The following is a 17,134-nucleotide window of genomic DNA, read 5'->3' on the forward strand; positions in this document are numbered from 1 at the left end:
AGCCTGGGCAAATTTGCTTTGCACTGTAATCTCCAGCCAAGACGTGCAGATCAAACAGTCACTACCTAGCTGGCTGTTTTATTCTTTAGGATTTAGGAGTATAATTAAACACATAACAGTGGCCAGCTTTTAGAGACTGGGAAGAAAGCATTGTGTATGCCTTGTTTAAACACAGATTGTTTGTAAAAGGTATTAAAAAAAAAACGTTGCTTTGCCTTGTGTTTGCTTGGAAATACGGGAGGAGTTGGCTGTCTACTGTCTACCAGCCAGCTTTGAAACGTGAATACTTTTTACTTTTTCACCAGGGCAGCATTTTGCTCTTTCCTACTGCAACTGAAAGGAAATGGAATTGGTGGGATTATTAGACTGGCTTGAAAATGCTAACTTTAAAAGATTTTCTTTTTTTTTTGGCCAGACACGGTAGCTCAGGTCTGTATTCCCAGCACTTTGGGAGGCCGAGGTGGGCGGATCACCTGAGGTCAGGAGTTTGCGACCAGCCTGACCAACATGGAGAAACCCCGTCTCTACTAAAAATACAGAATTAGCCAGGCGTCGGGATGCAGGCCTGTAATCCCATCCACTAGGGAGGCTGATGCCGGAGAATCACTTGAACCCGGGAGGTGGAGGTTGCGGTGAGCCGAGATTGCACCATTGTACTCCAGCCTGGGCAAGAAGAGCAAAACTCCATCTCAGAAAAAAAAAAAAAAAGGATTTTTTTTTTAAGTTTACCCCCAAAGCAGAGCAGTCTAGCATTATAAAGAGCTTGACTCAAAACCTCCTACTGTTCTCTTGCCTTCAGCAATTAAATAAAATATACTTTGAAACCTCAGCTTGTAGATCAGATTGCCCCAAAGGGATGGAGAGAGCTGGTTTGATCATTGTATTGGTCCAGTTCCTTGATAAAGGTTTACTTTATCTCACTTTGTTGTTTTTTTTTCTTTTCTTTTTATCTTTTTTCCTTGGCAGTGGATATAAAATGACAGCTTTGCAGATTAATGTTGATTTGGCTTTTATGGTAAAAGCTTATTATGCCTAAGGAAATACTGCAAAGTAGCCAGTGCATTTATATAATGAAATCATCTGTGTTGAATGTATTAGCATTGAATAATTAAACTCAGCCTATAGTTGTTTCTAAAACACAGTGCTTCTTAACAAGAGACTGTTGACTCAATAACAAGCAATGGGTAGATCTCATCTCAGAATCCTGGCTGGGGCTGGGCACGGTGGCTCACGCCTGTAATCCCAGTACTTTTGGAGACAGAGGTGGGCGGATCACCTGAGGTCAGGAGTTCGAGACCATCCTGGCCAACTGGTGAAACCCCATCTCTACTAAAAAAATTACAAAAATTAGCTGGGCGTGGTGGTGAGCACCTGTAATCCCAACTACTTGGGAGGCTGAGAATCACTTGAACCCAGGAGGCAGAGGTTGCAGTGAGCCAAGACCGCGCCACTGCACTCCAGCCTGGGTGACAAGAACAAAACAAAACAGAAAAGAATCCTGGCTGACTTCAAGTCATGCCACTCACACCACTTGAAGGAGAGCAAAATAGTGATTTTTGATGCTGAAAGATCACACTTTAGCATCAAGCAATTTCGGGAGTCTTTACATGTATGTACTTTTAGATTCCACTGATTGGGAAAATGCAAAGGAGAAACAGCTGCTGGAAATTAATGCTTATGTATGAGTTTTTATTTTACTCATTATAATATCTTCCATGTATATTTGGAAAATAATTCAAATATGCAGTGGGTAAATTGCAGCACCTGAAACAGTGCTTGCCTCATATTAGCATTTGGTAAATAGTTTTGACTGAAAATTAATCATTGTTCAGTCAAGAGACAGTTGTTAGTGTCCAAGCAGACTGACAGAAACTTCAGACCCACAGGTTAGAAACCAAGATCCAATCTATTTCTCTTCCTCTCTTCCTTATAGGGCTCTTGTGTTGTCACTGTAAACAAAGACCAGGAAAGAACCAGCACACTGGCCCCGGGAGTCATTCTTTGGTCAGGGAAGGGCACCCTAGCAGTGAGAAGTAGTTCGCTGCCCACCTAGCTTTACAGTGTGATTATTTATGTCATTTCAAGCTGACAGTTTAAAGACTTCCTCCACCTTGCCTCTTCTGTAATAAATATGTCCAGATATTAAGATTTGAGTGGTTAAAAAAAAGCAAAACTTTTCCCATTAACATTGTTTTGTTAAAAGAGGTTACCTACGTTGCGGGAATAAACGTTTTCCCACACAAGAATTATTAGAGTGATTCGTTCATAAATATTTTTATTTTTCCTAAACTGATTTTTAGTTGAAAAGATTTGTTTAGGAACAGTCACCCCAAGATGTCTTCAGAGATTCCTGAACTCCTCAGCGCTGTGCCATCCAGGATAGTAGCCGCACATGGCTTTTGACCATCTGAGATGATGCTAGTCGGAACTGGGATGTGCTAAAAGTTTAAAATAAGGCCAAGTGCAGTGGCTCACACCTGTAATCCGAGCACTTTGGGAGGCTGAAGCGGGTGGATCACCTGAGGTCAGGCGTTCAAGACCAGCCTGGCCAACATGGTGAAACCCCGTCTCTACTAAAAACACAAAATTAGCCAGGTGTGGTGGTGTGCACCTGTAATCCCAGCTACTCGGGAGGCTGAGGCAGGATAATTGCCTGAACCCAGGAGGCAGAGAGTGCAGTAAGCCGAGATCACGCCATTGCACTCCAGCCTGGGCAACAAGAGTGAAACAACTTCTCAAAAAAAGAAAAGTTTAAAATACATGCTGGATTTTGAAGAGTTGTATGAGGAAAAGGATATAAATTATCTTGTCAATTTTTAATATTGATTTCACATTGAAATATTTTGCGTATGTTATACTAAATAAGATATGTTATTAAAATTAATTTCTCTCTCTCTCTCTTTTTTTTTTTAGTGTAGCTGCCAGGAAATTCAGAATTACATATGTGGCTTGCATTGTGTTTTTATTGGGTAGCATAGAATTAGAGTTTGAGGAGATCCCGCCCCTCTGAGTCAGAGTGAGAAATCATCCCTGGCCTCCAATTGCACACAAGTTGGCAGTCATTGCCTGTGGTGCCAACCCTGTTCCATGTTGCAGCTGCCTGGGGGGATGTATGAGGACTGTGAGACCATACCTTGGCTGTGCAGGCAGGAATATCCTGAACTCCTGGCCTGATATCATTTGCCCATCCAGGAGGAGTTCTTGATTAGCCTAAAGGATAGTTAACTAGAAGCTTTCAGGGTGCAGGACTAAGTTCAAGTTAATGTTAAGGTGATTCTGTGAGAAGGCAAACACCTTATACAGTGCAGGTGAGGGAAGATTCACGCACCTGGAACCATCCAGGCTAGTCGAGTTCGGCCTGATAAGTCACCTCTGGTAAACAGGGAAGGAGGGTCCACCCCTGGTTCAGTTACTGACACCATAGGTATAGTCACAGGCCAGTGTCCTGCTGCTCTCCACAGGGACCATTTTCCTTGGAAGAGATTTACCAAATGCTAATTGAGTGTTTGTTAAATGTTTACCATGGGCCAAGCACTGAGTTTTTCTCTATGCATTAAACGTGTGAATAAAGGGAAAAAAGGGCTTCTGTCTTGAGTGGCACACATAGGACAACTCGATTTCTCTTCATGCAGAATAAACATCAAGAGATTTTGGAAGCATAATTTTTTGGTAGTTGGGCAGCTGGTGATCATTGGTCCCAGCACCCTTACTCCTTGTCTAAATCAGAGGTGGCAGCTCTGGTCATGTTATATTGGACGATTCCACACACTAAACCTATGTAGTAGACCTATATATGCTGTTTCCACACTGTGCGACTGCATGCTATCTTACTGGTTTAAATGGTGTAGGTGACCATAACACAACAGCAAGCATCCTGTGTATGTAAGTACAGAAAAGATACACCATAAAAAAGATTTTAAAATCACCATAAAAGACAAAAAGTGGGGTCAGGTGCAGGGGCTCACACCTGTAATCCCAACACTTTGGGAGGCTGAGGCAGGAGTGTCTCTTGAGGCCAGGAATTCAAGACCAGCCTGGTGAACATAGTGAGACCCCATCTCTACAAATAAAAGAGTAAATAAAAGGGCTCCTGATCTACTAGGGAGGTGAAGGCTGTTGGTCATTTGTAGGTAGTTAAAATTATATAGTTGTTAGGAAGTAGATGGGGCCATTCTGTTGTGGGCACAGGGGCTGAACTCACATCACACCTCACTCCTTAGTAGATGACCATAGATATCAAATTGCTTTAAACAAGTTTCTGCGTCTTCACAGCTGAATCCCCAGCACCAGGAAACATGATTGGAACCATTAGTTGCTAAATAAATAATTTGTTAAATGAACCAATGTTTGGAATTTCTGCATTTTTCCTACTCCCCAGAAAAAAGGGCCTGACCATGTCTTTCAGAGGCAGCCTAGAAGCTGGAGAAGATGTCTCAGAACTAGTCAACTTCCTTCTTCTCTCCCTTCCTCCTTTCTTAACTTCCTTCCAAATTTTAGTGTCTTTCCTGACTCTAAGCCAAGTTCCCCTCACCAGTCTGTCTTTCTGTTTCCAGAACTTTTTCCTACTATTTTCCTTGGGTTCTTTCTACCTAAGAATAAGTTGCTTTCACTCTTGCTATTTGCTACAGCAATGCCCATTCCCCTACCATTTCCACTAGTCTAAAATATGGATTTTACACAGTATTTTAAAAAGTGATGTTGCTAATGCATTGGTTTGGGCCTAGGGGGATCTTGTGAGATCTTTCCAGGCAGAGGTAGAACTCTAAGGTCAAAAGGATGGTTGCCTACAAATATGAAGGCACTGATGCTGGAGCTGAGAGGACTGGATGATGGCCTTAACTCAGATGCCATGACATCAGATAGCTGCCTCCTACTATTGGTCAATTTCTTCCTTCAAGTAACAAAAACCCCCCATTCTCACTTCACCCGACACATTTCTACTATTTACATGAGGCTCTCAAGCATACTTAGGCTGGAGAAGAGGGTTCCATTAGACTTTGCATGGTGCCCGTTTTTATTATACCAATTATTTTGTTCTGGTTATATACTTGCCATTATTTTGGGAATGGGCATTTCTACATCACAATCTCTTTTCTTCTGACAATCCAGGAAACATCTCTGACTATAAAACATATTTTTGAAGATTGAGTATAGCCTTCACATAAAGCCTTGCTGTTTGTAGGAGAATTGCTATATCTAACAACTATTGCAACTTCCCAAGAGGAAAATGAAGTGCTTTAAACATTTTTTCACTGTGGCTCACCCCTATAATCCCAGCACTTTGGGAGGCCGAGGTGGGCGGATCCCGAGATCAGGAGATCAAGACCAGCCTGGCCAAAGTGAAACCCTGTCTCTACTAAAATACAAAAAATTAGCCAGGCATGGTGGCATGCACCTGTAGTCCCAGCTATGAGGCAGGGGACTCGCTTGAATCTGGGAGGTGGAAGCTGTAGTGAGCCGAGATCGCGCCACTGCACTCCAGCCTGGCGACAAGAACGAGACTCCATCTCAAAAAAAAAAAAAAAAAAATTTTTTTCAAAAATCTCCTTAAATGGTTCAAAGTTCTTGTGGTTGGAGTGGCTTTCATCATAATTGCTGATGCAATCATAAAGTCTTCAGTCAGCCTGAGTGTACACCATGGAATGAGGATGTGCTGAATGTAGCCTGTATTTCTCTAATGACATCCTTCATTCAAGTTTATTTTAATGCCACAGTATTTGGAAAGAGGAATTTACTAAGCCCTTGTCCCCAGTCTCACTCCCTACTTCCATTTTTCGGAGGTTTATGTAGCATATAAAATAAAAGAGCAAATGCAAATCAAAAGTCTTCTAGCAGAGCTAGTGTTTTGTACTGTTTTGTAGTTCTGGCTATTTATGGTATAAACTATATTCAAGTCCCATGAACAGGGCTTTTCAATTAGCTTGAAAAAAATTATTAAATGTTTGGTGGGTACCAGAATAGCAAGATTCATGGTTATTTGGAAGGCCTGTTTTATGCTTTGAGGCCACTATGGCCTACCACAGAGCCTACACTGCAGACTGTGAATTTAGCAAATCCCAGGGACTTGCCTGGAAGTCAGAATTGGTCCCATATGATTAAAAACAATTTATTCAAGTACCCAGTTTCTTCAAGCAGAAAGTTAGAAGTGTTGGGACCAAGGAAGCAGATAAGGAAAGTCCAGATGAAGCACATATTAGGAAGACAGCATATTGTCAAAGACAGTATAAATTGGATTCAAGACTGCACAGTGATTTTCCAGTTTAATACTATTGCCTTTAAAATAGTAATAGTGCTGCTTTATATTATGAAGGACTTTATGGACTGATTGATGTGTACTTTCCCAACTATATTTTCATTTCACCTTACTAATAATGTGAATTGTGAGGACCTTTTGCCTGGTTTACTCTGCAGACTGCATTTAAATGCCTTTCTCCAGGAAGCCTTCTCTGACTCACCCCTGAGACCAATCTCCCTGCCACCCAGGACTGAGTTCCCTATTGCCCATAACAGTGGGTCCTGATCCCTCTCACAGTACCTGAATTCGCATGATTATTTGTCTGCTGCCCCCATCAGACTTATAAAAGTACTTGAAAACATAGGTTCTATCTAGTTGGTTCTTGTACTGCCAAACTTAGTATAATACCCAGCGTGTCATAGGTGCTGAATTTACTTGAACTGTGGAGGCAAAAATGAGGTTCAGAAAACTTAAACGTCTTGCCCAAGGTGCTAGAATGTGAACCCCATAAAAGTAAAGCCTCAAACTATCACATTCGGTACAATATCCCCAACATCTAGAAGAGTGCTTTGCACAGAGTAGGTCCGAAAAAGGTTGAATCAGTGAATAAAATGGGTAATAGACCAGGACATAAACCCAGGTCTGCCCTTTCGAAACCCTGTACTTTTTTATATTACGTCCAAAAATATATACTATGCTTTCTCTTCAGATGGTATAAATCTTTCGCCTTTTATTATACATCCAAAAACATGAAAGGCGATCGAACCTATTTAATAAGCCTCCCACATGCCTAACCCTGTGTAAGAGACTTTCTTGTTTATGATTTTATTTAATCTTTCCAACAGTGCTGGAAACATTGTATGAGGTTACATTTCACTTGGGTTAATACCTGAAAGCATAGAGTAGGCATTTGTTTAATTTTATAAGAAGTTGTCAAACAGTTTCCCAAAGTGATGGTTCCATTTTACAATCTTCACAACAATCCTGAGAAAGTCTGAGTTGTGAGAAAGTCTGAGCTGTCCTAGGAAATTAAATCTACTTTCCCTTGACAGAAATATATTTAATCAGTTAAGAGTAGTTGGGACGATTTTGATGTTTTCCTTGTCTTTCCAAAGGGCCTGCTTGTTCCTGTTTTGTACACTCTGTCTTTAGAATCTGCGTGGTTCTGAGCTCGTGTTTGACTTCATTTTGAAGTACAATGTTTTTGCAGCTGTAATCCGATATGTGGAATTTGGTCATGCTCATGTGCATTTACTGGTATTTTCAGATATGAAGGCACTTCCAAAATTATAAAAAGAGGAATTGCAGAGGAATATTTTTAATGGACACGTTCATACATAGTAATCCCCTTGTTGTGATATGCATGTTTTCTAGCAAAGTTGATTGTACATTTTACAGAGTATTCTATTATTTACAAGTTTAAGGTATATCACTTAAAACTTTGGTTGAGGTGGGGGGCCAGTCTATTAAGATACTGAGTATCATCCATACGTAATGGTATTTCTCCTGAAGATGTCCTTTCCCCCTCATAGTTAAATTTACCCTCAGAGCATTTTTCTAGTCCTGGAACTTAGCTGCATAATTGCCACAGCCCTACCAACCAAAACTAAGCAATTTCTCCCTGTGCTTGAGAATTCCTTGAATTGAAATTTCTCTATCTTGGCTATCTATAAAGCTTAATATAGTCTCTATCCCTAAAGACTGTAATATAGTCTCTATAAAGCCTAATATAGTCTCTATCTTGACTATCTATAAAGCTTAATATAGTCAATGGTAACATTGCAGAAGTAGGGGCTGCCGTCAAAAATACAATGTGACGTGGCTTTAAAATTCTATAGGAGACCAGAAAGAAGTAAAACTATTTAGTTCCTGGATTATGACTTTGGAAATTTGAAATGTTTATATCAAATAGACTGAGACACCGATACCTATATTTACAGCAAAACTAAGGAAAAAACAGAATGCTGCAGGAGGTTGTAAGAATAGAAGAAATGGGTATCCTCTTAAAGCACACAGTTTTTACTCTAAACTTACTTAAACATTTTAAAAATTGATCATTCAATTTGTAAATGTTTTTCTTAATTATTGACCATAGATTTTTTTTAAAGTGTAGTTTTTAATGCATACAAGTGTCATTTCTGTTTGTTTTGTATTACTTTCATTTTCTCATAGCCATTTACTACTACAAGGGAATAAGTAAAAATTTAGGTACTTATGAGCTTTGAGGATCAGTAAAAAATAAAGACATAATCTATTTGTCTTCTAGTTTAAACCACAGAATTAGCTACTTGAACGTTTAATATTGGTTAGTTCATGTGTGTCTCCTCATTACTTCTGGCCTCCCCAATGGTAAAAGGGATGGTCCATTAGTTAAGCACATTATTTTGAGCAAAGATCACCCTTTCCCTGGCTCTGTGCATAAATAAAAGCATATTTGTGCCAGTTGAGTGCACTTGTGAATTGTGATAAAGATGTCATGCACTAATTTGCAGCCAGATTAGATTATGACAAATTTAGTAGGGATGACACGATTATTTGAATGGAGATTTGAAATTTTTCATGATTTGAAAGTCCCCGAGCCCTTTATTCTCATGAATGATTATACTCTGCAACAAGGGAGACTATATTTAATGATGTGATTAGCAGTTTGTGACATATTTCATTTTGTGTTCTCATGTGATTGAGTTACTTTCAAATAGTACCTTGGGGAGATGAATTAACTATTTTAGTGCCCTAGGATTTAGTTTAATGAAGTACTTCTCTCCATGTTACTTCAATGTTCTAGAACAGTGCCATCCAAATATATATATATGTAATGTTGCGAGACACGTTTTTTTCAGTAGCCACATTTTTAAAAAGTGAAAAGAAATAGGTGATATTAATTTGAATAATATAAATTTAACCACCATGTCTAAAATGTTATTTCAATATGTAATCAGTATTTTAAAAATATTAGTGGTGTAGTTTAGATTATTTTTTTAAATATGTCTTAGAAATCTGGTGTTTATTTTAAACTCACAGTACATCTCAATTCAAACTAGCCACATTTCAAGTCTAGAAAAGATCTCCCCTTGCAGTCTGGAAGCCTCACACTGGGTTTTGCTATGAAAATTGCTAAGTTTTGTTTTTTCTTAGAGTCACATTTCACTATCTTTAAGTCTTGAGATCATTGAAAAGGGAAGTTTTGATCATTACAAAAGCCAGCACTTACTGAACCATCCACTGTGTGAAGCATGTTACATCTTTTCATTATCTAATTTAATTTTCACAGGGACCCTATAAAGTTAGACATCTCTATCTCTGTGTTACACATGAGGAAATTGAGACACAGAGATTGATCTACCTGTTTGAGGTAACATTGGGTAGTAGGAGGCACAGTCAGGATTCCAATCCAGGTTTGCTGGGCCCACCCCCAGCTCTCTGCTGAGAAAGGAATGGAGACTCCAGGCATGCTGGCTGCTGAGCTACCAGGAGCCTTTCCAGATGAGTGAGAATGGAGGGTGTGTGGAGCAGCAGCAGCCAGGAGAGCCACTAGGTCGGCACTGAAGCCCACCTGCTTCTCTGAACATCCCAGACATGTGTTTCTCTTTCTCCAGACAACATTTAGTTTATATTTATTTATTTATCATTACATGTATAGATGTTTACCCACTATTAGTTTATATTTATTTATCGTTACATGTGGAGATGTTTACCCACTAAGTTCATACAAACACATCCTTAAGCATGTTTATAAATTTGGCTGAGTACCTATGCCTCATATTGTTGAGATGAGTAGCTCCTTAACCTTTACACTGATAAGAACCTGTTAATGTCATTCCAACATATTTTTAATATGGAGGTGTTTTCTTTTTAATGCAGTTGCAAGATGTAATAGAGTGAAAACAGAGCTCTCATACAAAGGCAGGGGACCCAAAGAGGGTAGCTGTTGCCAGCTCAAATGCCTGGGTTTATATCCTGATCATTGTCCCTCCCCCTGTGCTCTCAGACAATAGATGATTGGCTGTTTCTTTACCTCCTGTTTTTGCCTAATTAGCATTTTAGTGAGCTCTCTTTCCTACATGATTGGTTAGGTGTGAGCTAAGTTGTAAGCCACATGTTTAAAGGTGGATGCGGTCACCTTCCCAGCTAGGCTTAGGGATTCTTAGCCTAGGAAATCTAGCTAGTCTTGTCTCTCAGTACCCCCTCTGAACAGGAAACCCAAGTGCTATTGGGGAGGTTGGCCGACGATGGCTCTAACTGCTTCCTGCTGAATTGGGGCATAGTAGGGGTCATGCAGTTGAGATTTCCTCAGGAGGGGTGCCTTTGATGTCATCAACATGAAAGCATGGGCTAGCAGGCCGGTCCAGGGGTCCGTGGTAGATCTTAGTCATGGACTGCATCTAGGGCTCCATTTGAAGAACTATTTGTAGTTTTAGAGCTTTGATTCTGGGAGAGACAAACTTAACAAGGAGGTTAAAGATACAGGGATTGAAATGTATGGCCTGCAGTGCAGGGGATTATTTCCTGGGCACACTTCACAGGCCTTGACTATCTGCTTGATAGTTTTGAAAAGGCCTGGTCCAGTGAATAATGATTTGGCCATCTGATGGGTGCTATCAATGCCTAAGTGAAAGGTTTGGTGAAGGGTTTTAAGTAATTTTCATTGGTTAGCTGCAGGCAAAAGTATTTTCCCTTCTTCAGTGGCTGGACATCCTGAGGGAAGGAAACTGTGTCCTCGTGAGGTTCCCATTCTATTTCTCCTGCTGAGTACTGGGGCTTGGTTTCTTGGAGGGGACTAGGGGTCCTTCTATAAGTATTTCTAATGGAGGGTCCCACGTCGTGGCTCTTTTGGCTTCAATATCTGCTTGGCAGTTTCCTTCTAGTTCCCTTTTCTTTCCTTTCTGATGACCCCGGCAGTGTAAGACTGCCACCCTTTAAGTTTCTGTACAGCCAATAATAATCTCCCAATGGCTTCCTGATGTTTGACAGGTGTTCCCTCAGAAGTTAGGAATTCCCTTTCTGTCCATGTTGCTGTGTGGGCATGGAGCACTAGGTAAGCATACTTAGAGTCTGTATATATATTTACCCTTTTTCCTTCTCCTAATTCTAGTGCCTGAGTGAGGGCTATTAGTTCTGCCAGCTGAGCGCTAGTTCCTGGAGTGAGGGGACTACTTGCTAGTATTCCATTATCACTGACCGCTGCATACCCCACTTTTCAAAGTCCTTTTTCTACAAAGGAACTTCCATCAGTATACAAGTTGAGGTCGGGATCAGTCGAGGGAACCTCTAGAAGGTCCCCTCAAGCAGCATAGGTTTGAGCAATCACCTGTTGACGGTTATGTTCTATCTTTTCTTCATTGTCTGGAAGAAATGTGGCTGGGTTAAGAGTTGCACAAGTACGCAGTCGCACCACTGGCGCTTCAAATGATAAAGCCTGATATTTACGCAAATGGTTGTCTGACAGCCACAAGTCTCCTTTAGCAGTGAGTATGCCGTTTACATCATGAGATGTCCACATAGTAAGATCTCTTCCCTGTATTATTTTAACTGCCTCAGATACTAAGACTGCTACTGCCGCCACTACCCGTAAACAGTGAGGCCAACCCTTTGCCATTACATCAATTTCCTTCCTCACATATGCCACGGGTTGCAGGCTGGTCCCTCGGACCTGTGTAAGGACTCCTAGAGCTATTCTTGTTTTTTTCTGTGACATAAAGAAAAGTCTTGCCCCATTGGCAGGCTTAACACTGGGGCTTGGGTTAGGGCCCTCTTAGGGCCTGGAAAGCCACTTCTGCTTCAGGTGTCCATCTTACTAAATGGATATTGGCTTTCTGAGTTTCCTTAATTAGTGTATATAATGGCCTGACTATTCCGCCATACCTGGGAATCCATATTCAGCAGAGAAGCCTGTTATGCCAAGGAACCCTCTTAGTTGCTTTAGGGTTTTGGGATGAGGATAAGCCAGTATAGGCTGGATGCATTCCTCACTGAGGGCCCCCCTGGGGCCTTTGGATAGTTTTAGCCCTAAGTATTTATGTAAGCAGAGCTGAGCCTTTGGTTTGGAAAACTTGTAGCCACAGGTGGTGAGGAAGTTTAAAAGTGCTTGGGTGGCTTGATGGTACAAGGTTTCTGAACAGGTGGCTAGAAGTAAATCATCCATGTACCGAAGGACATGAGTGTCCAAGTATGAGAACTGGCTCAAGTCTTGGGCTAATGCCTGGCCAAATAGATGGGGACTATCCCTGAACCCTTGGGGTAAAACAGTCCAGGTGAGTTGAGACGTTGGGTTCGAAGGATCTTCAAAGGCTAACAAGAATTGAGAGTCAGGCTGTACAGGGATGCAGGAAAAGGCATTCTTAAGGTCCAGGACTGTAAACAACTCTGGTTCCTCTGGTATTTAGGAAAGCAGAATATAAGGGTTAGGTACAGCTGGGTATAGAGGGACAACAGCTTCATTGATAATCCTGAGATCTTGCACTAACCTCCACTGTCCATTGGGTTTCTATACTCCTAAAATTGGAGTATTGCAGGGGCTATTGAATGGTTTTACTAGGCCTTGGGCTTTGAGGTCCTTAACAATTTTTTGGAGTCCTTTTTGAGCCTCGGGTCTAAGGGGGTACTGCCTTTGGTAGGGAAAGGAGGTGGAATCCTTTAGTTTAACTTGAACAGGATGGGCATTCTTCACTCATCCATATTGTCCTTCTGTTGCCCGGACTTCAGGATTAATTCCTTCCTCAAGCAGGGGACAACAAATGGATGTTCCTTCTCCTATATTCAGGTATATAATGGCCCCTGCTTTTGCTAGAATGTTTCTCCCTAACAAGGGAGTGGGGTTTTCAGGCATAATTAGAAAAGCATGTGAAAAGAGTAAAGTTCCCCAGTCACAGCTTAGTGCCTGGGAGAAGTATCTACTGACTGCCTGTCCTAGGACCCCTTGGATAGTGACAGATCTGGAGGACAATTGTCTGGGACAGGAGAGTAAGACTGAGAAGGCCGGGCCAGTGTCCAGGAGATAGTTAACCTCCTGGCCCTCAATGGTCAAGCATACCCGGGACTCTGTGAGGGTGATGGCATGGGCTGGCACTTGCCCCGGGCACCCTCAGTGCTGCTGCTGGATCATCTGGTTAGTGGCTTCTGCTCAGAGGACCTTCATCCCCTGGGGCAGTGGACCTTCCAGTGATTCCCTTAATATAAGGGGCATGGATGAGGGGGCAGCTTATTTCTATGTGGACAGTCTTTTTTAAAGTGTCCTTGTAGACTGCACTGGAAGCAAGCCCTTTTAGGCATTCAGTTTGCCCAGCTTTTCCCTTTTCCAGAGTGTAATAGGAGTCATTTTAATAGAAGTCATTTTCTTTTTCCCTGGAGTTTGTAAGTAGGGATCTAGAGCTGGGAATCTCCTAACTACAGATATAGGTAAGGAGAAAGAAACTAGCGGTGTCTTCCAAGCATACTTTCTTGCTAGAAGACTGAAGAGAAGAAAAATGTTTTTCAGCATAACTGAAACAGGTGAACTAGAGTCTTCTCTTAGAAGACTTTGCCAAGCCTCCCTGAGTTTGTTAGCATACTGAGCATAGTAGGAACTAGCCCTTTCCTTTGGGCTGCTTCCATTTCTACATCTACACAGCAAATAAGAGAAGGGAAGGAGAAATAGAAGAGGAGCTTGGAGGCTTTCTGCCCACCTCTCCATAAGTTAGCTGTCTTATCCTAGGGAGACATAGTTCCAGTTTAACCAAGTGTGGGACATCTCCCTGAACCATCTGAGCACCTGATGTATAGAAGAGATTGCTTGAAAGACTATCGTGGTTTCTCCTGGAATCTGGGCTTCCAAATGCCCAAGATTTGGAGAAAATGACTTATGTATGACCCAGAAATATGATGTATAATCTTTGATATGATGGAAACAACCCATTACTTTAGCAATCCAAAAATTATATTCATTGCCTGAGTGGATTTTGGGACTGAGTATTTGCTAAATAACCTGAATCTTCAGTTATAATTGCTCATTAAAGTATGAACAGGGAGAGAGTAAACTAACAGTTCTGGCTTGTCCTACCCTTCTAGCCTGCAGGTTCTATCCAGTCATGCTGCTGTGAGCCCTGTCATATCTCATATTTCATCCCTGGATCTGAGCATTAAGGGACTGACCATCTTAAGTTTTCGCATCCATGATAGACATTCAGGACAGTGTTGATAACTTGTAAGGAGGAAGAGTCATTTTCTTTTCAGCCAGTAAGTATCTGCTGAGTACCTGTATAGCAGGTGCTCAGGGGAGACAGAAGTACATGTGACAGATACACATCTGGGAAACAACAATATTCAACAAGATATTGTTGTTTCAATACAATTCAATATAAGCAAGCTCTGTATTGCCCTTTCTACCAAGTTCTTGAAAATCTTGTAGAATATTAAAATATATTTGAATTATATTAGCAGGTTCTTATCAATGTAAAGGTTAAAAGGTTCAGTGAAGGAAAAAAAAGACTCTAGAGTCAAACCAACCTCATGTCAAATGCCAAGTCTCACTAGCTGTGTCTCCTTGGGTACAGTACTTAACTTTTTTAAGCCATGTATTTATCTAGAAAGTAGGAACAACAATAGTCCTTATAGGATTGTTGTAAACATTGAATAATAGAATAAATGTGTGTGGTTTTAAAATGTGTCTATAAAAAGCTTTTTTAGAAAAGAATCCCAAGTGTAATATATGCAGATACTCCTTCTCCAGGAGGTAGAGAAGGAGTATCTATATCCCTGCACCTTAAGTTTGGGCTAGACTTAGCGACTGGCTTCCAAGGAAGACATGTGGAAAGGGAAAAATACTTTACCTGGAGAAACCTGGTAGATATCTCTTTGACCAGACGATCAAGTTAAAATGATCAGAGAGAATGTACCTCCCGAAATGGTATGATGAAAAGGGCACTTCATCTGTATGGTAATCTTTTCAAAAACTCATAACCCCAGTGTGACCATGAGAAAACACAGCAGACAAACCCAAATTGAGTGACATTTTTAAATACCTGACCAGCACTCCTCAAAACTGTCAAGGTCATGAAACACATGGAAAAATTGAGAAACTGTTCCAGACTAGAAGAAACATGCCAACTAAATGCAATTTAGTATCCTGGATTTGGATCTTGGAAGAGAAAAGGGGGCATTAATGAAAACATTAGTGAATCTGAATATAGTCGAGAGTTTAATCAGTAATAGCCTACTAATGCCGCTTTCTTAGGTTTCACAAATGTAGCACAGTAACATAAGATAATATTAAGAAAAAATGAAACCATGTGAAGAGTATATAGAAACTCCCTATATTATTTTTGCAACCTTTTCTTAAATCGATCATAAGTTCAGAAAAATTATTCAAAATAAAACATTTATTTTAAAAATATATGTTCACAAATTCTTTCATACCCCATTCCTTCAAAAAATAGAGAGATTGCCTCTCCTTGAGTAGACTGTATTTAGTGTTTCACTTCTAATTAATAAAATGTGGCATAATTGATGATACGTAAATTCCAAGACAAGGTCATAAAACCTGCTCTGTCTGGGATCACTTGCTCTGGAGGAAGCCAGCTGCCATATCATGAAGTCACTCAAGCAGCCTTCTTCACAAAGAGGCCCACAGGGTAAGAGACTAGGTCCCCCTGCCAACAGTTAGCAAGGGACTGTGTCCTCCTAGCAACAGTCATGTCAGTGAGCCTTTTTATAAAAGGACCATCCAGCCTCAGTCAGGCCTTCTGACAATTGCAGTCCTGGCTGATCGCTTGCCTGAAACCTCATGAGAAACCTTGGAGCACTCAGCCAAGTGGCTCCCAAATTCCTGACCACAGAAACTGTGAGATACTAATGTTTGTTGTTTTAAGCCACTAAACTTTAAGATGACCTGTTATATGTAAATCGATAACGAACATGAGATGAAACATGGTTAGCATATCACCTAATGTATGTGGGTATGCAATAAATTTTTGTTTCTACTATAGCATTATTGTTCAAAAATTGTTATTTTTCTTCCCCTGATGTTCTGGTCCTCCCATTTCCTCTCTACCTGGAACAGTAATTCTTAACCCTGGCTGGATATGAGTATCACTTGGCCAGGTTTTTTAAAAAACACCAGAGCCCAAAGCCCTAGACCATATTAATTGAATCACAAATTATGGGATGGGACCTAAGCACCAATTTTTATTTATTTATTTTTTATTTCAATAGGTTTTGGGGGAACAGGTGGTGTTTGATTACATGAATAAGTTCTTTAGTGGTGATTCCTGAGATTTTGGTGCACTCATTACCCAAGCACTGTACCCAATATGTAGTCTTTTATACCTTACCTCCTCCCACTATTTCCCCGAGTCCCCGAAGTCCATTGGATCATTCTTACGCCTGTGCATCCCTATAGCCAGGCACCAATTTTTTTTCAGTTCCCTTGTAATTTTCATGGGCAGCTATGATAAAGGACTACTGTAGAAACAGTAACGTTCCTGTAATCCCAGCACTTTGGGAGGCTTAGGTAGGCGGGTCATGAGGTCAGGAGACCAAGACCAGCCTGGCCAATATGATGAAACCCTGTCTCTACTAAAAATACAAAAATTAGCTGGGCATAGTGGCACGTGCCTGTAATCCTAGCTACTCGGGAGGCTTAGGCAGGAGAATCGTTTGAACCAGGGAGTCAGAGGTTGCAGTGAGCCAAGATCGCGCCACTGCACTCCAGCCTAGTGACAGAGCGAGACTCCGTCTCAAAAAAAATAACAAAAAAGTAATGTTTAAATATGGGCTAGCAACATTCTGACTTCTGAACTTAGGAGTAGAAAGTTATATTTCTTGATATTTTATCAAAACAGGCTTTATGCATAAGAGAAAATGTGTTGTACAAAAGAGATTCAAAAACTGTCCATTGAAATAGCATGTGATTATATGTAGCCTTCT

General features: G+C 40.8%; 1 protein-coding gene across 1 annotated transcript in view; it reads left to right on the forward strand.

The window, feature by feature from the left end:
• ZNF704 (zinc finger protein 704) overlaps window positions 1–17,134 on the forward strand; it is a 256,970-nt gene that overhangs the window by 138,211 nt on the left and 101,625 nt on the right. The gene's annotated exons all lie outside the window — the stretch shown is intronic.

This window comes from Colobus angolensis, unplaced genomic scaffold (assembly GCF_000951035.1).
Source record: "Colobus angolensis palliatus isolate OR3802 unplaced genomic scaffold, Cang.pa_1.0 Scaffold16, whole genome shotgun sequence".
Taxonomy (NCBI): Eukaryota; Metazoa; Chordata; class Mammalia; order Primates; family Cercopithecidae; genus Colobus; species Colobus angolensis.